Below are 20,033 nucleotides of genomic sequence, written 5' to 3'. Positions count from 1 at the left end.
AAGCTTATGGATGATCTTTTGACCACTGACAGAAGAAGGTGTCTATGCTTACATTATTAGGTCTTTGGGTTCCTTGTCACTGTAAACCACAGCCTACGACTAACCCACCCTGAAGAGGTATTGGGTTACTAGGAAAACAGTGAGTTGTAAGTAATCCCTTCTTACAGCTCACACTTGGAAGGTGGTGATGGACAACTTATCCTCCCTTATCAGAGTGTTCACCTACAGAGTCCTTTAGACCTGCATATTAGTACCCAATCTATTCAACAACTCCATTAAACTTCTTTGGGAAAATCATGACTTAAACATCAATATACAAATTATACCCAGGTCTTTTACTCACAGACATGGTTAGCCCTATCACCTAACTATTCCCGTCACTGTTTGAGATCAGCAAATGGATGAAAAGCAGCTGATGGAAACTAAACTCAACAATCAGAAGTGGGAAGACTTAAACACTCTGAAAAGCTGGCTACCATACACCTTCCCATCCTCGAGCAAGCATGGACACAATAGGCAACTCAGTCCACAGCCTCAAAGTTCTTCTGGATTCATCTTTGTTTCTAGACATTCAAATAACTACAGCTGCTGAAACCATCTTTCAACAAGATACACCTCTGACCTGATATAACACGAATTCGGATATAACGCGGTAAAGCAGCGCTCTGGGGGGGCAGGGCTGCGCACTCCAGCAGATCAAAGCAAGTTTGATATAACGCGGTTTCACCTATAACACGGTAAGATTTTTTGACTCCCTAGGACAGCGTTATATCGGGGTAGAGGTGTAGTAGTACCCTGTTGTCAGAAAAAATTCTGGCTATATTAATCCACCCCTTTGTGACTCCCAGACTGGATTCCTGCAACTTACTTACTCAGAAATGAGTGCTGCAGCTCAAATAAAGCTCTAATTTGTCCAGAATAGAATACCAGGCCACCTGAGTGATATCAGCCACGGAAAAGCACCTCACTCTAGTGCTCCACGCAGACTGATTTACCATAAGGCAGTGGTTCTTAACCCACGGCGCAATCAGCACACAGCTGTGGCCCATGTAACATCCTCAGGGCCATACAGGTAGTATATATTGTGTGGAGACATCCCACTTAACACAGAGAGCTGCATATACGGCCCACAATGGTAAATAGGTTGAGAACCACTGTTGTAAGGCATCGAGTTACAGGACAGCAGTCCTCATCTTTAAGGTCCTCCATAACAATAGACCAAGTTACCTACAGAAGCACCACCTGCTAAGCGACCAAGACCCCTATCAACAGTTACACTTCAAAGAAACTGTCAACCTCAAGCATAACACATCTGAAAACAAAGGACAGAGCTTTCTCAGCAACTGGCCCAAAATTACTGAACTTTTTTCCACAGATGTTTTTGTTTTAGTATTTTTCTTGAAAAATCAACAAAGATAAGTGTTTTTAAAAGAATGACCACAACTCTCACTGCCTTCAGAATAAAATGCATGACTTATTTCTTTAGCCTAGCCTTTCCACGACTGCAACAGAAAAAAAAAATAGGAGAAAAAAGGAGGGGAGGGGCAACTGACTAAATCACAAGCTAACCAGAGCTGGGCTAAACCTATATTTGGATGGGAGACAACTGAGGAACACCTAGATGCTGAAACGAAGGCTATCAATGAATCAGTAGATGGTACTCCTTTTTGAAAAATGCAAAAATACTCCTCCAACATGGCTTGGGGCACTGTGCTGCTAAGACAGACTTTTTGGACAACATATTAAACAAAAGCCCTATTCATTTGGGGTAATTAAAGATTTCATAGTACATTTCATAAGAGCAGCATGTTGATCCAGGTGTCCTAGCCAAATTCCAACTTGGGCAATTACATTTCCTGCTCTAAAGTTCCTCTGCAGTTTCAAATGATGTGGCACACTCTACTTCCTGTCTTAAACTATTATGTATTGTTGTATGGTGTAATATTTCCACCTCAGAGATGGCTATAGTGACCCTCATTGTACAGTTTCTTTAACAGTTTAAGTTTGTAAAGAGCTTTGAGAGTCTTCTGGGTAAGAGGTATTACAAAAACCTAAGTGATTAAAAATAAAAGGTAGCAACGCCAATCATCAATCACAGAAAAGAAAAATTCTAATAATGCCAATACAGTACACCAATAGCACCATTTGGGCCACCTCTTAATTTTTAACTTTGCTTGATAAGGAAGCCAAGATGAACCAATAGCAAAGCTTTTTGCTTGCGTCTATGGCACAATATTTTGCCTGAAAACAATACAAAACCTTTTTAAGTTTTTGTCTTATATGTGAAGGAAAAACACTTTCCAGTTCCATTTTTTTTTGCAAAGTAGGCAACAAAACCCAGTTGCAACGACTGAAGCATCAAGAGCTTGTTTTTAAGAACTTAAACCACACATATGGACATGAATGTCTGTGAGTTTCTGCTGAAAGGCTATCAAACCACTTGTTTACAGCTACCGTATGCTCCTAACCTGCTTAACTGTCATTCTCAGTAGGAAAGGTTTGAGAAAAATCTATGTAAACCGATTGCTGAATGAAACAAAAACATACTAATCTATATTCTTAGGGCCCAATTTTGCCCTGGGACATAAGCATATAACATCAAATGACTTGAATGTGAGATGCATACATATCTGAGGTCAGAAATCGGCCCAAAATGCACATATTTTTACTCCAAGAGGCAGACTCCAGATTGTATCTATTTGACACAGAAATGGGGTGGGGTGAATTAACACAATCCAGGGCTCTAGGCACAACATGACACAGAGCTCCCCGTGGCTTTGTCATATCCCACTAAAAGTGGTGGTGGCAGGGACCCCACTTCTAGAAAGGCAGAAGCACAGGGCTCCCTTCTCTCATCAGGAGTCCCCTCTTCCCCCTGGAGAGGTAGAGGTGACAGCCACAACCCTGTAGTTAGCTCAGAATATGGCATGTATCTGCTTGAGATGGGTTGACTGGGCCTGCTGCACTTTTCTCCTACCATATACAAGTCCTACAGTTCCATGGTGGTGTTGGCCTGGCCTCCCACAAAGTGCATCTGAGCGTTAACACCATGCAGCAGTTCAAACATCTCAGTTATTCTCTCAGGCTGTGTGCAAACATCACTAGGTCAGTTGCACTTAGTTCATGTGAACAAGTTTCTACTTACAACCATAAGAGCTAGAGGTTTTGTTTTTTCTTCTTCAAATGAAAGTTGAGTCTGATGTCATCACATAATTCCAGGAGCTGAGGTCAGAGGCTTTATGCTATAGGCTCTTGATGGGAACTGTCGACAGTATTTTAAGAAACTCTTCTGACTAAACATAGTCAGACTAGAAGATGTATAATCTCTCAAAATCTTCTGTAAAAAACTAAATCAGAATGAAAGTTTAAATGATTTCTGTATTCTGTCTACAGTCACCAGAAATTACATTTTTAAGTTGCCATTTATTACCCAGTTACATAGTTTTCAATGGGAAAATTCTCCCTACAAGTCTTCACACAAGTTACGACATGAAAGGCATGTGGGGGTTAACTTGATAAAATGTTTCTGGAGTCCTTATGTTTTAAACTCCTTCAGTAGCTGAAACATCCTTCAGCAAGACAAAGAAAGGTCCAACTAAAGGCCATCTCATAATAATGTAGTAAAGAACTGGACAGTTTACAGAATACTATGCAATTTTCTGAACAAAAGCCCATTCAAAATTTTGAACAAAAATGTGTTCCAGTGAGTTGTCTCTTTAAAAAAAAATTATGCAAATGAATATAGTTTGTATAAATTCTTACTACTGGCTACTCTAAGAATACATTAAGATTTAAGTGAATATTTAAAGGTAGAGACATTCTTTCCTGCCTGGCAAAAATTGCCTCTGGTTTTCAACGCTCTAATTAAATAAAAAAAAAGTCACTGCATTCTGTTTTTTGTGTTGTTCTCATGGACTAAGGTGGCAATCTACACATTTCACAGACCTCTGGGAATTTACCAACAAATATACAGGGGCACACTGGTAAATCCATGAACTGCAATACTAATACGAGCTGCAAAGACAGGTACTGTAAATAATGCAAATTATATCCAGAAAGAGAAGGCCCAACACAAAATTTAGATTTCTTAGTTTCAAAAATCTCATATCTAAACATGGACTCAATGCTAGAAAGATATGCTTAGCTCTGATTATGCTGACATTCAAATTTATTTATAATATCTGTATAGGCCTCAAAGTAGCACTGAAATACCAGACTGCCACACAGAAATACAATTCTCTGTATTTTATATTAAAGAGCGCGTGCATGTACACACACACACACACACACACACACACACACACACACAGAGTATTGTTGGGGGGGAAAGGAAGAGAAGAGAAATTGCTAGTTTTTCACTACTACACATTCTCTTTCCAGTGCTGTGGCGGTGATGCCAGGGGAAGGAAGGGGAAAAGGAAAAACACTGGTTAAAAAAAAAAAAAAAAAAAAAAAAAGCAAAGCTCAACCACTTGCTTCTACAAATACACATCAAATACATTTTCAAAAATATAAAGACAATATTTATTTAAAGATCTAGTTACTGTTTTACCGAAAGAGAAAAACAGGGGTTGTGTGCCTAAATTTAAGGTAGAATTTAGATTAATAAAATTAAACTGAAATCTGAGTAGAGCGGTGAAAGGAATGCTGCAGAAGTGCATCACTCAAGGGCTCATATTTTGCACACAGCACTGCAATGAGCAATAGCCTTGTCATGTCTCTTTTGCCACTCCCCTTGAACACGTGGGGCTCACTGCAAGATGTAAACAATGTTACACAGAACTGACTTAGAAAGGATTAATCCTTGCGGGGAGGGTGGGGGAGTGTTCTACAAAACTGACAAAAGGAGTGGGTGTTAAAAATCTACATATTCAACTCCATCAAATATTTTAGCATGTGTTTATGCTCTCCAAACAGAGAACGAGAGAGAGCAAAAGAGAAAAATCACAAGCTACATATGATCAGTTACATTCCAAAACCTATCCCAAAGAGCCATTTGTCCCAAATACATTTTCCTTGATTTAAGGCTGCCAAGAACATAGACACACAGCATTTTCAAACAAACTGTAGCCTAGTACTAAGTGCAGGCAAGAAACCACTTATGCTTATTCTTTACAGACCAGAGCTCCCAAATCCTTAAAGTATTTACAGAGTTCTTTAGATCAAAGTTGTTGACAAACATGAAGGTAGATAGGCAAACTGTGGCATCATGATGGTAAGTGACATGCCCAAGATGAAAAGAAGTTTCTGCCAGATCCAAGAATAGAACCCAGGTGTCCAGACTCCCAACCTTTTCTCTGAACACTAGTCCATATTCCTTTCCAATTTCAGGTAAGAGCCCTAGTCCTTCAGACCTGCAATGTTTCCACAAGTCCCTTCTTTCTTTCCCTTCCTATGTCAATTTAGTTTCACTTTCTACCTCAAAATCCCCATTATCCCCTCCAGTTGCCTCACTTCCTTTCCCTTGAGGCTAAGTTTAGCAAGGACTCCCAATAGCAATGGTCCACTGCTGCCTCCATCCCCCACATTCCCTGCCCACACAGCTTTGATCCAGTACTACTTTATGTCATTTCTGACCTCCCATTCACCTCAGCAATCCAAATTGTGTCCTATTTCCCCCCCACTTTTTCCACCCCAGCCACCTACAGTAGAACCCCTCCTCCCGTAAAGTACCACAACAACAACCTGTGGATTGAAGGCACAGAGGCTGTGTCTTGGAACTGAAGGTGCACAGCTACAAGTTGCTGGGTGGGAAAGAATTTCTTATCCAACAGCAATAGGTTGTAATGCTAGGATGAAGAAAAAGAATGAGAATGGAACAACAATGGACCAAAACCCTGAGGAAAGGAGACTGGACAGGTTTCAATCCGTGGAGAACTCTATGCCACGCAGAACCCTGTGATAACAGTGGTATAATGGAAGTGCAGCTCTCCAAATATTTGATCCTGAGGACCACTTTTTAGACTTTTAAAAAAAAAACCAATCAGCTCACTAGGCAGTCTCTCAACCTCCCTACTGACTGGCTCTCAATATTTCATTCTGCAATATACCTGGAAGGATTATCAACACCATAGTTGATGGCCTACAGTTCAAGAACCATTGATATAGAAACAGTAGAATTGGACAAAAACATAGTCCTTGCTAGCACAGTTTCAACCATCAGGTGGACTGGGCTAAAGATAAATAATATTTTAAGACTGATGATAATAGCTATACTTCAAGGACTCAACTTCCAATGAGCTATTTTAAAACTGAAAAAAAAAAAAAAAAAAAAAACAGAAAAGAGGTCTTACTGACTTTTGCTCTGATACAATCCAGTGTGGTTTGCCCATCAGGAAACTATGCAAGAAGCATACCACAATACAAAACACAACGTAAATGCACAAAAGTATTTGCAGAAAAAAAAGCAAAAAGTACAAAGATTTATTTACATTATTCAACAGAAGATTATGCCCAACCACAAAGGCAAAGAAATTCAGAGTTTAAGCTAAAATAATACCTTATACCAAACCCAAACTGCCTGGCAATTGTAGCATATAAGGCATGTCATTCTCTGTTGGTAGACCATTACAAGTCCCAAACAGGGCGAGATACCGAATATCATTAAATATTGTGTTATCTGAACACTCTTAATTTGTATGTTGTTTTTAAATAACAAAAATCTAATCATAAACATATAAACCACTCCTGTAATGTTCTGAGAAGGAAAAAGCCAAAACTATACAAATCCAGCCTCCATGAAAATATACAAGACCCAACCTGTCAAGAAGTGCTGATGGACACAACTCATAACTTTATAAGGGCTCCTTTTGTTTCAATGGAGTTTGGAGTTTCTGTCCACTAAAAGTCCTTGCAAAATTCCATCCTTGATGGAAACATCCTTGATACTAACTTTTATTTAAAGCTCTCACTCCTATAATTGGAAATAATTCATAAAAATCACTAAGGGGCAAGATGTAATGTATCACAACACACTGCTCTGGAGTAAATGCTTTCCCCCCCCTAGTGCTGAACCACATGAATGATTCATACCTTTTCTTATTTTCTGAATCAGAAAAGGTGAGAGCTGTTGATTTCTAATTTCACATAATAAATCCCATAAAAAACTGCCTTTGAATCAGATTTTGCATGTATCCCTTCTTAAAACAGCCACTTTCAAGGTGATAAAGTCAGATTTCCCAGCCTCCATTTTGGTTCAGAGACCTATTTGGCCATTTGCTTAACTGGCTCCTTCCTTGAAAGTGGGCCAAGTATCATATCTTGTAAGAATCCAGCATACACGTTACAGGCCAACCATAAAACCAATAACCTCCATGTTCTGATGTAGATGGTGAGTCACTAAGATGACAAAGAATTTAATACTTTTTCAGCACTCACCTCGAAAGGCAGAATTTTGTGCATCTGGTTATGACTTTAGGCTGAGATTTCAGACTCCATAAGCTAAACTGTATTAAAGACCAAGGAACATGCAGTCAGGAGAAGACACCAAGGAAAAACCCAAGAGCTGTAGTGACTCAATACGCAGCCCTCTTCTCAGGGTCGGTAGTGTAATGGTACCCCCACAACGATGCTGTGTGGCATGCTACTTGGCCAAATCCAACTCTCATTTTTATACTCCACCTATCAACGTTTCCCTAGTATAGTTTTAATTGGATACTTTACTCTTCACTTCCCCTCCCCCTTTTAAAAGTTATTGTGCAGAATGACTACCATAAAATGGCTACTATATTTATATTTCAACTGAGGATGAAGTGGTCCTTAGGCACATATAAATACTTTGCAATCCTTAATAAATATAACTTTTCTGGGGGGTGAGCAGGAATGACCAATTTTGGCTTATTAAACTGTCCTTTTACCAGCTATAATTCCATAATTAGCAACCTTTTGCTGAATTCCTAAGCCTGGCCATTAAAAATAAGTAATTTCAACTCACATTTTCAGAAGACCAACCAGACCTTTAAATCATTTAATTCCTGCTAGAAAACTACTCTAACAAAGAAGGGAGAAGTTGAAATAATACAACACAGCAAGGAAAATCATCAAAATATACTGACGTTCAAATCTGCTTTTTGTTTCTCAATTCCTTGTTGTGGGTGTTCTTTATGAGTTCGTGTCATCTTCCCTGTCAGTAGAAAGAGGCCAGAAAGAACAAAGACATGCTATACTGATCTAAAAGCCAGAACTACTAAGAACAGTATTAAGAAACATCCAGGGGTATCCTGTGCATCACAATGCAAAGACAATAATTCTCTGCCTTGAAGAATTTATTCTGCAACTCAAAAGATCACAGTTGCAGGCACATTTCTGCTTTACAGTAGTCTATGATGTTCTCATACATTTAGACCAATGCTCAGCTCTTTGCAAGATCACTTCTATTTTGTGTATATTGGAAATCTTTGAAGATGGGGCTTCAGAGAAAAGAAGAGAGGAACTATAAATGCCTGTTAAAACACCTGAGTTCTCTTCTTTCTGGTAAAGAAGAAGGCAAACATAAATGTTTAAGGATTTTTATCCAGAGACCAAAGATTCAGATGGCCCACAATGTAGTTTAATAAAAATATCAGGCAACTTACCTTAACGAGAAAGTATCAGGGGGTAGCCGTGTTAGTCTGTATCTACAAAAACAACAAGGAGTCTGGTGGCACCTTAAAGACTAACAGATTTATTTGGGCATAAGCTTTCATGGGTAAAAACCTCACTTCTTCGGATGCATAGAGTGAAAGTTACAGGCATTATATACTGACACATGGAGAGCAGGGAGTTACTTCGCAAGTGGAGAACCAGTGTTGACAGAGCCAATTCAATCAGGGTGAATGTAGTCCACTCCCAACAACTCTTCATGAGAAAGAGACTAGTTTTCAGAAGGCAATCCTTTACATTACGTGCAAAGTTTGAAAGGAAACCAAACAAGAAAAAAAAGCAGAATTCCTGGATTAAAAAATAATTTGCATATTTACTTGCACACTATGGGTGTATATGTTTAGAGTCTTGAAAGTCATTTCCAATAATATTCACCTTAAAGTTTTTTATGGATAGTTACGGTTGCAGACACATATCAGTGGCTTGAGTACATATTATCTTTCATGAATTTTAGCTAACGAAACACCTCTAATGTTAGAAACTCAGCAAATGCAAAGTTAAGGCTGCACATCTCAAACAAGAGACACAAACTATTTTAACTGCCTCTGTAGAAAACCAGCCTAGCATATTCCCTTCTTTGCATGTAGAGTATCAAAAGCATACACCACAGCAAACCCATTTTATCTTTTTTTTTTATATTGGAAACAGGTTTCCAATACTAAGTGTGATGATTTGTCCCCATACTAACATTTGTTCTTTTCACTTAAGAGTTCTAATGGGATGATCTAGGCATATAATGTTTACATATGGAGAAATGCTAGCTCTATGTCTAATGATACTTGGATAAATGGCTGGCACATATTATCACAGAACCAAATCTTGTGAAGCAATGAATGCACTCAGCCCCTTACAGGATCAAGGTCCTTAATGAAGAAGGATTGCCTTCAGCATCTGTGCTATCTGCACAAAAAAATACTGTAAAATTCTTGTATGAATGATGAAAAAAGCCATAAGCAATCCACCAACCGTACAATTAAAATTAAGGCATTCCAGGTATTTTTTAAATCAAAGAAAACATAAAAACTTTATAGATGAATAAAATGCTTCCTACTTTTTTTTTTTTTAAGAGCATTGTTTCTGGGGCTGAGTTAAGGACTTATTTGAGAAGTGCAACAACTGCTCATTTAATAGGTTTCTAATGTATGAAGGTTCCACTCACCTTAAAGTTTTTGAAAGACAACATGTATTCAAACCCATGACTCACATGTGCAACCTTTGCTTCACCTTAAAGGTAGAGGTGTGTGTGTATAAATTTCCTTAATTCCCTACTAGTCTTAACATAGGATTTAGCAGAGAATTAAGATTAGGAAAGGGAGAAGTTTCTCCTAATCCCTTCCCTCAGTTCTGCAGAAGGGGAGCCCGTCTCCTGCAACCTTTAAGAGTTGGGCTTCACTTGGGTAAATACATCAACTCCCTAGTAAGTCTGATGAGGCTCATCAAGGGCTCCCAACAATTTATCTGAACACTAAGAGACACCGCCATCCCCAACCTTATGCTTGTGCAGCATCTCATAACACCTACATGCTTGAGAGGTATATGGGGAAAAGGGGCCATAAGGTGCTCGAGGGGGGTTGGGCTTTTGGTGAAGTCTGCAAGAAGTAGAGGGACTAGGTAAAGGAGTTGAGAACCTCCTGGGGCTCATAAAAAGGAAGTCCTGCTGTTACAAACCAGAGAAGGCACACTGAGTGGAATAGGGAAGAAAGTTCTGTGCTTTCCCTCGTCTTCTTATCCCACTTCCTTAAGATCCTAACACACCTCTCTCCATCACCGAGTCTCTGGTTCAAAAGAGCATGAGGTAGAGCAGATTTCTGGAGGGGATGGAGAGAACAGGTGCCTTGCTGGAGAACGCTGGAATAAAGCGAGGAAGATAGTGGTTCAAATGAGGAGGCAGAGCTGAGGAATTCAGAGTGTAGCAGAAGGCAAACGGCTCCTAGAGCTCCCCCTCTCAATTTGCCTCCCTATGGTCTGCAACAGAAGCAAATTTCCTGTGAGTCATTAGAAGGGGCCCCAACTGTTGCAGTCCATATGAAGTCGGTCAGGTGGAAAAGGGAGAGAAGCATTAAATATTCCCCCTATGTTCTCTTCCTGAACACTTCCCCCTCACTCTTTGTATTTCTAATAGAGGGGTGCAGGGAGAGAAGCAGATGCCTTGGTAAAGAGAATGCTGAATCAGTTAAAGATGCGACAGGTATTGACACTCCATCCTGAGGAGACTGAAGCACGAACACAATTGCTCTGGTTATCTTAATGTAAGTTACCATAAAGCATAACAGGGTGATTAAAAACATGATGATTTTAAACATGACTTCACTTACCCGAGAAAACATAATGCAACACAAAAAGGTCACTTGGGAAAATAAATAAAAGGATGAGAACAGGCTAGTTCCTCCAGTATGACAAGGAGGCGAAAAGCCCAATGTCGCAGATAGGGAGCATCCCCTAGATCTAGAGGGCAGAAATACACTGAAACTCTCCTATCAAAATGTTACAGACTAGCCAGACAGTTCATAGGTTTAAGTTCTTACTCAATGGACAAAATCTTTTCATTACGACCAGTGTAATTCAATGAGAGAAAATCATATTTAAATCTTTATGGATGATGAATTAACAGACCACTTTAATAAGACTTTGGAGCAACATTACAACATTTTCCAAAGTTATTACATCTTTGGATAGAACAAGGAATTCTGATTTTTAAAATGGGTTTCGACTGGAAAGTTATCCTAAAGATACTGATTCCACTGGTCTCTCAGTTTTGGAGCATAATATGGATTCTTAGAGGCAAACGGAATCATTCTTGTCTTCAAAACTGACAGGCAGAAGTACTAGAAATAAGAATGCAACTTTCCAGGCAGCACTTGGGGGAAGGGGGCATATTTAATTTAAAGACAAGTATTTGAACAATGATTTACTTTACTTCATCTCCTACACCCTAGTTTTTGGTTCATTCTTCAAAAGCGTACCAGTTCTACAGTATCTTATTCTCCTTGGAAAGACAAGCGAGAGTCTGACTTCAGAAGCTAACTCTGAAAACTGTCCAGTAGTTACTGGCACAACATCTAATGCACTCCCATTATATTGAAAAGACGACAAAGCAACAAATTACAATGTCAGCATCAAGCTAGATGTTCATGTGCACGTTCTGATCAAAATAACTGGATCCTTAAGCTACCCCAATAAGCACATCCCTGAATTTCCAAATTACTGCTCTGAGTTGCATTGTCATTTACAAGCACCAGAGCATTTGGCGTTCTTGTTATATCCAGCCTAGCAATGTGAGGGCTCATTTGACTTCCACATTCTTGTAAGTGAATGCCTGTCCAGAAACTGAGAATGAGAATGTCACATCTGTTGGCACTTAGGCTAGAAATAGAGGTACAAAGCAAAATCAGCTTGTAAGACTTCTCAGAAAGCACAGCAGAATTATTCACGATGTTGCCTCCACATAATACAAGCTCTAAAGAGGAACAGGAATAGAAGAAATTCTGCTTCAAAATGAACCCTACATTTTTAACTGGCTCCCCATATCCTTAACAATTATAAGTAACAGGAAGAGCGGCATAAACACAATCAGAACTCCAGCTTCCAGAGTCTCAATTGACAACTAATTTTAAAATTACAAACTCAAACTGAACATCCTATTCTCACAAAATTACTACAGTGCGCATTCGAGGAGCATTAGTAGTATATGGCTTAGTCTGGTCTGTTAAAGCCAGATAATATTTGTTAGGTGTAACTCAGAAAACATCCAGTGCTATTAGAGTTAAGATGAATGCAAAGATCACTCCCATGACCTAAACCCCAAGCAGCAGCCACAAAGAACTTTTAGACTTAAAACACAACACTCTAACAAAATATTTAATCAGTCCAAGGTTTTCCAGGTAGTTGATGGTGTACCTCTAGTTGTGTTCTATCAACCCTGCCCAAGCTCTCATTACTCTTGAGTCTATATGAATAATCTCTAGTCACAATTTTCACTCTGAGTGAACAGGAAATGCTTTCTGCAAAGTGAAACACCTGAAACAGTTTCATTCTGATGGCAACATCCTTTCAGTAAGGCCTGTGAAGCAGAGGGTCACCCAAAGTGTTATACAGAAACTGTGCATCACCTCAGTATCCTGCACTCAATGAGTGAAAAGTGAAACAGATGGAATTTGGGAAACTGAACAGTCCTGTCAATGCACCACTTTTGCTAAGCTAGTTCTGCTCCTGTCAGTTTCTTAAGTCGGACACTTAGAAAGCAATACTTAGGATAAACTGAGAGAACTGAGAATAGATTTAAAAATTGTAGATTTTTTTAATCATTCATGTCCATTTTATGTTTAACAGTTAAAGTTGCCCAGACACATCAAAGCAGAATACTGAAACAATTCAGATACTTCTGGACATAAATATAATTGTACTCTAAAGATGCTGTTCCAATCTGTAAAGAAAGTCCAGGGGAAATGGCCAACTGCATCTTTCAATAACCTCATAAGAGAGATCTCCAGATCCTCTTTGTATCCTGACAAGTATTTTAATGGCTGTGAGAGCAGGAATCAGAGGTGAGGGTTCAGCAATGATACCATTGTCTGTCTCATACTGATGAACCATCAACAAAGCCATTTGGCTCTCGATTTGAGAGTATGCCTTTACTAAGTCCAGGCTAAGTTCTAGACAAGCTTTTTATAGGATGAATTGAAAAGGGAATAAAAAGAGTGGGATTTTTGCTTGTCCCTTCCATACCAATACAACGTAGTTCCTCTAACTGAAATACCCACCCTTAAAGCAGGTAACATTTTTCTCTTTATAGGAATATGAACTTTCCCAAAACAACACTCCAGCAAAATGCCTTCTAGCCTCAGCATTTATGTACCTAAGCCAATGAGAATTCTTTTAACAAATTTAAAGATCAGTGGCATTTCTGCTACCACCCTTACATGCAGCTAGAATTTGGGTAAAGTTTCAGAGATATGTGGGGCCATAACTGTAGTCTCCTTGGATGGAAGCTCCCAGGCTATTGCTTCCACAAAGTTGCAATGCCTATGATCACCACTCTACAACATTTGTCTGGCTGTTTAGAGTGGTGGAAACAGGTAAGTGAAGGGTCTGGCTAAGAATCAATTTAGAAATATACTCTAAACTAGTAATAAGAGTTTGCTAGATAAATTTTCAAAACCAAATCTAAAAAAATTATGTGGTGGGGACAAACATCTTCTGGCTGACTTAAATGCTGACTGAATTGCCCAGGTTCCTAATCTTAACTCTGTTGCATACCCTATTCCTCCTCTCAACCATGCCCCAAAATCATCTTGTTATGACTTCAATACATAAAATAAGAGGGAACAGCTGAACAAGGCAAATCAAAAGGTCCTTGAAATGCCAATTCATTAGCTATAGGCAGTACATGCCAGAGCACTCAAAGGGTTAAGTGGTAATAAATGGAGCAGGTGGCAGGCTTTTGCACCTATGTTTGTAAATCCTGTATGTATATCCATCACAAACAGTTTCAAAAGGGAAAAGAGAGGGCAGTGCTCTTGCACCTTGTAACAAGTGGTTATGGAACACATATAGCAAAACATTGTGTGTTTGTGTGGAACACATGCAACAGTATGGGAGGAAAGGCAACCCTAACAATGAAGAGAGAACTTCTTTATACCCTCTCCCCCAAATTAAGAATGGCTGAAAGATTAACTGCTACCTGAAGGAGGCAACAGGTTATTGACTGTCCCCACCCACTCTGATTCCTTGGACTGAATCTGATGTGGTATGATAATATCCACAGTTCAATAATCTGACTCCTACATTTGAAAACTAAGCGGGGGAGGAAGGGATGACACAATGTTAATTCAATAAAACATTTTAAGGATTGTATTGTGAGTGGCATAGCTGAGAGAACCATGATGCCAAAGAGTTCTGATGCTTATACTGTTAACATGCCAAGACACAGTAACAGATAACACCACCATCCCTAACCCAACAGTACATTATAAATTATTGCCTTCTTTGAAAAGTTGGACATAAAACATTCCATCAGAAAGAATCAACTTTCTCACAATCTACAACCCAGCATACTTGTATTCTGAGAGCTGCATACAACCAGCATTCAGCAAAGTAAGGAAACATTGAGAGAACCCGAACAGGACCCTGGTTTAGTATGGTTATAATTTATACTTCAATTCTAATATTTCTTATGAAGGAGCCTAGAACAATTCAGGAAGACCAGGTGTGAAAAAACAGGAATGTTCAATATCTTTGGTTACAACATGCATTTAATCGGTCAGGATTTTCTTTACATAAATACCTAATAATAGTCTAAATCTCTCCAGCCACATATACTTAATAAGCTACCACTAATAGGCAGAGCTCTGTAACCGTACTTCAGTAATTAAACACACACACAGTTTTACAATGACCCTTTAACATAAAATTAGGAGAGGAAGTTATGAGACACAAAATTTTAATACAAGTGCAGGAAAGAAATGATCTGTGCTATTCAGCTCAGGCATGACTATGGCAGTAATAGAAGCCACTCCTACCAACACATGTATCTAGTGCAATTTCAAAACAAGTCACCCATTAGTGAACCTTTAAAACTCAGATTTTTGCCTCATAGAAGATTATGATCCATTTATAATTACAGCAACACTACCAGTGTCACTACAATTACTGTTAAGATCTGACTTTCATTTTAAACTCCTTTTCCAGGGATCTGTAACTGTTTTAACTTGCATCAAGTTGAAACTAAGTATAGCTTTAATTAAACATAAATCTTCAATTAAACATTATTTGAAACAACATAGCTGGCCGACATTTAACTCTGATAAAGAGCAGTTGTACATAAGCACTTTTCCTGGTTTCTACTATACAAAAATTCCATATTATAGTCTAGAGAATAAGTAAACAAATGCTATCCAGAATCCTCCTGATTATTAAACTCAAGGTAATGGTTCCACTCAGGTCAAGTAGAAAGGATTTGATGTGAACAAGATTTTTTCAATCTGTTTTGGTTCTACTATGTGAAAACTCCCCCATCTATTGCTAAGTCAAAGCCTAACATTTTAGTATTTCATTCTACAGACTGAAAAAAAAAAAAAAAGATAACGCAGCTCAGTGAAAGAAACTGAACTGTACTAGAAGCAAAGGATTCGCATAAAATCAACATTGGCTGGGAATTGGAGGAGATCCATTGGCCTTCCTCACCCCTTAAATTATTATTGAGTAACAAAGAAAATTAAAATTATGTTAATAATGTTAAAGTTTCACTGAATGGACAGAAACAAGAAGTCATATCTGAAAGAGCAGCTCTGTTTTTCTTTGGCTCCTTTGTGCCCAGGATTTTCAGCACATGCAGTATAACAAGTAAGATCGACTATGTTCTGGACCATGGCACAAAGAGGTGAGTGAAAGTTTGAGTGCAACACTTAACTCTGAATTTTTCTGATTTTGTTGCATTAAATTAGAATCAATGTTAACAGCACATTTTTGGTAGTTGCATAAAAGAGACCAGACCAGAGTAAAAGCTGCTTAAAAAATAGTACCGACCATAACACAAATTTACACAATAATACAACAATTTCTTACATGCTATTTTGATCTCCAAGGATTCCTGGACATTACATTTAGCTCCATTCAGACTTCTAAAATATTACATAATCACTAAGATTTCAACTCAGGATGAGTCATTTTAGAGCAGGTAAGCAGCAGGTTTTGATCAGCTTAGTTCAGGAAAAATCCTTGACTTCATGGAAATCACGAACAATGTAGATGTTATGCAACTATTCACAAGACACTACTTAAGTACGAGTCCCAGGTAAAAGGAGACTGGACTCTTGGCAGTTAGGATGATAAAGAAGCTTTGCCCCCAAATTCCTGTCACAATCAGGGGCTAGAACCCTATTGGCCAGATAGTAAACCTAATGCTACTCCATCCCATTCAACAGGGAACGGAGTCAAACTTTTGAACTGGATTTTGAGTAATATGCTGCATTACTTCAGATTAGTGTAATCTTTATGATGAACATGCTCCCAACCTTCTGACCTCCATATTCAGAGATCATCTGTTAAAATAACCAAGTCCCTGAAAAGCAACAGACTAACAGCTAGTCTGATTTTAAGGAAACACTACCTACTGAAAACACAGGAGGGAGCAATATGTTTCTACCAGTTATGAGAAAAAACACTGAATCTATTAAAGTTGTATGGCACTTTTAGTGTGTTTGGGTATCTGCCTTGCTACTGTGGAGTCTCAGAATACCATTCACAATGTAGTTTTAAATAAATTTGAACAGGAGTTCAGGTATTGTTCCATACTGGTTTATATGATGTCATTTGAAATTCAACTAATGCTTCCTCACAGGCTACAACCAATAAACTATCAGGGAAACTTCATTTTTCCCCCATCCCATAACACTAGAAGACAGGAGTTTTTCAGCAGCTTAATAAAAATTAAAAGGTCATTTGTCATAGCCTAATAGATAAACCATTCTTACCAGCAAACAAAGCTCTCTCTCATACAGAGTTGTAATTAGAGGTTGTTAATTACCATAAAATATTGCTCTTCTACTTATCTTAAAGTATTTGCTAGTTGAACATTTAGTAAATGCATTTACCTCTAAGACAAGAAATATTTTCTTCATTAACAGTAAAGGACAAGTTTGTCCTCACTGCTTTCTTTATATGATGTCCTTAGATTCAAAGGCACAAATATTTTCTAATACATATTAGAATTGTCTCTAAATTCCAAAACACACATGGGGATGAAAGGACAAAAATCCACTACCATATATAAATCCTCTTTTCTTTTTAACCCCTGCCTCCTATGCCTCAAAATAATAATTCTATGATCAGTAGGCTGACTGTTCAGATTTCATTTTTTGCCAGTCAACTCATTTATAAGATACTAACTTCCTTCAAGTTGATACAGTAACTTTAATTTAACCTAATCTTTTAATCATTATATCCAGCCAAAGGGAGTTTGTGTTATTAAGTAAAGGGATGTTTTCCCCTGCGTAATTTGAGTGCTTTAAAACAAAATATTTGTTTTTGTTAAAATGTTCAGGTTACATTACAAGAAATTTTTTCATTAAATTGTTATAATAGTTTGTTTGTAATTAAACATCCCCTTGCAATGCATGAAATTCATATACTGTAGGACTGTGCTAGTGGCTAGCAAACTGCCCCAGAAAGTGAAAATTACTATAAACAACATTTGAAACTGACCAGCCAGGTTTTACTGTACAGGATGAGGATAATACAAAAAGTAAACACTAAAAATTGTGAGAAGCAATTAGCTTTCTATAATTATTTCATTTTTAATAACTTTGGATATTATTAACATAAGAAAGCAATCCTGTTGGTTTTTAAGAGTGTGATTTTGAGAGTTTTCCTTTAAATCAAGATATGGAATTGGCCCTTCAAAAGTAAGTATGTTCCTGGTATGTTGCCAGAAAAAATTCCATCTTTGGAAGGCTGTGAATGGTAGTACTTCAAAAAGGAGAGAAACAAGAAAAGGGGATGCTGCAGCTAGTAGTAAGTAACACGCCCCCATCATGTCTTCTCAGCACTGTCAAAAGGCGGGTTGTTGTCAGACTCCTGATCTGGCTGCCTTAGAAACGCTTAGAAAAAAATTAAGGCAGGAAGATGAACAACTCTACAAAAATGCCAGCCCCTTTTTGCAATTAAGCTGCTTTCTCCCCCATCTTTTCTGCCCCTGGGGGTCTCCCTCCAAGTCCAGGTGCAGCTGAGGGTGGTGAAAGGGAGAAGGGTTGAACAGGATTTGTGTGAGCGCGCTTGTGGCACCAACAGCAGGGCACACAGGAGGCGGCTGGTTGTTGACATCTTTCCCTTTCTGTTTCAGTCAAGCGCACTTCAGAGCATCCCTCCCCTCCCCCTCCTCAGCCCCCAGCAGCTGTTGTTCATGCTCCCCAATCCTACCTATTTAAATCCCTTTACCCATTCAATCCTAAAGAAAACAAATGTAGAAACTCTAATATCTGGACATATCAGAAGGGGCATTTATCTGAATAACTCCCCTTTTAGAAGGAACGGAAAAAAGATCCAGCGTCAAACGTGGACCCCCATTGCCTTCTGTTTATAAAAGGGGACAGGGGCAAGTTCCTTTTACCCATCCTCTCCTGATCAAGAGAAGGGAAGGAGCAAATGTGCTTTACTCACCCTCACTTGCTCACAACAGAGAGAGAAGAGTAAATATCATTTATCAGCCCTACCTGCTGATGATGGGGGGAAGCTTTTTACCCACATCCTTCTGCGGCTACTGATGGTGGGGAGCACATGCTCTTCACCCACCCTCACCCCTCCTTCCTAGCCTTCCTCCCATGAGAGGCAGTTGCTAGGGCGCCTTCCTCCTGGAGAAGGATGATGGAGAAAGAACTGAGGAAGAGGATCAATAACAAAATGTCTGAGTTGGGGAAAAGCAATCTCTCTGAGGGGGAGGCAGGCTGCTCTTCGCCCCCGAGTAGGGCCGGTGGGGAGTGTCTGCTCAGTCTGGGGATGGGATGGGAGGAGTATCTCCTGCTCTACAAAACGCTGCTGCGGTTGCTGCCACATCCCCTCCTTCTCCCACATCCACCTCGGGGGAGCAGGGCCCGTCCCCCCCGCACCCCGCTAGGGGTGGCAGGTGCCAGCCCGGGGAAGCTGGCGGAGGAGGTGTGGGGGGAAGCTCACCTGCGCCGGGCTGCGCTGTGTGCCACGCGCGGGAGAGGGTGGCCTGCTCCCCAGGCAGGCAGGCAGAGGGGGTGTGCCCGCCGGCAGCGGGGCAGCGGCGGGGAACAGCCGGACCCCGCGGGGTGCGGTGTGGTGCGGTGCGGTGCTCCCCCCGGGGAGGCGGCTCGCGGGCCGGGGCCGGGGCCGGGGCCGGGGCCGCTCCGCCCGCGGGGTGTGCGCACGGAAGGGGTGTGCCCTCCGGCCCCAGGGCGGAGCGGGAGATGCTCTCCGGGGCAAGCAGCCCCTGGCTCAGCCGCCTGGGCTGGGCTGGGCTGGGCTGCGCTGCTCCCCGGGGCCGGGCGCGGGGCTCCCCGGGCCAGGCGCTCCCCTCCCCCGGCCCGTCCTTACCTCTCCGCTGCCCGCCTCGGACCCGCAGGCCGCCCGGAACCGCCGCAGGTTGATGCCGATGGCGGCCGAGACCTGCAGCGCCGCATCGAAGCCGGGCCCTACCCCGGCCGCGGGGCCCCCAGGGCCGCCGGAGCCCGGCACTGCCCCGCCTCCCCCGCTTCCCGCCGCCCCGCCGGAGCCCGGCGCCCCCAGCTCCCCCTCGCCCGCCCCGGCCTGAGGCGGCGGCTCCGGGGCCCGGAGGTTCCGCACGGCCGGCACCCGCAGGCGGGACCCCCCCAGCCCCCGGCGGCCCCAGCCGCCGCTGCCGGGCCGGGCAGGGAAGCGCCACCGACCGCTGTGCG

The 20,033-nt window shown here is 40.7% G+C and overlaps 1 protein-coding gene across 4 annotated transcripts in view; it reads right to left on the bottom strand.

Moving 5' to 3' along the window:
- The window catches only part of KMT2A (lysine methyltransferase 2A), a 77,953-nt gene extending 58,178 nt beyond the window's left edge, over positions 1 to 19,775 (bottom strand). For all 4 annotated transcript variants that reach the window (XM_054005230.1, XM_054005232.1, XM_054005231.1 and 1 more), the window contains exon 1: positions 19,693 to 19,775. The gene's annotated coding sequence lies outside the window, so the exon portion shown is untranslated. The remainder of the gene's footprint in view (positions 1 to 19,692) is intronic.
- Positions 19,776 to 20,033: the final 258 nt, after the last annotated feature.

The sequence above is a fragment of the Malaclemys terrapin genome, chromosome 15 (genome assembly GCF_027887155.1).
Source record: "Malaclemys terrapin pileata isolate rMalTer1 chromosome 15, rMalTer1.hap1, whole genome shotgun sequence".
Classification (NCBI taxonomy): domain Eukaryota; kingdom Metazoa; phylum Chordata; order Testudines; family Emydidae; genus Malaclemys; species Malaclemys terrapin.
Note: the sequence above shows the minus strand (reverse complement) of the source record. Positions and strands in the feature narration are given on the sequence as shown.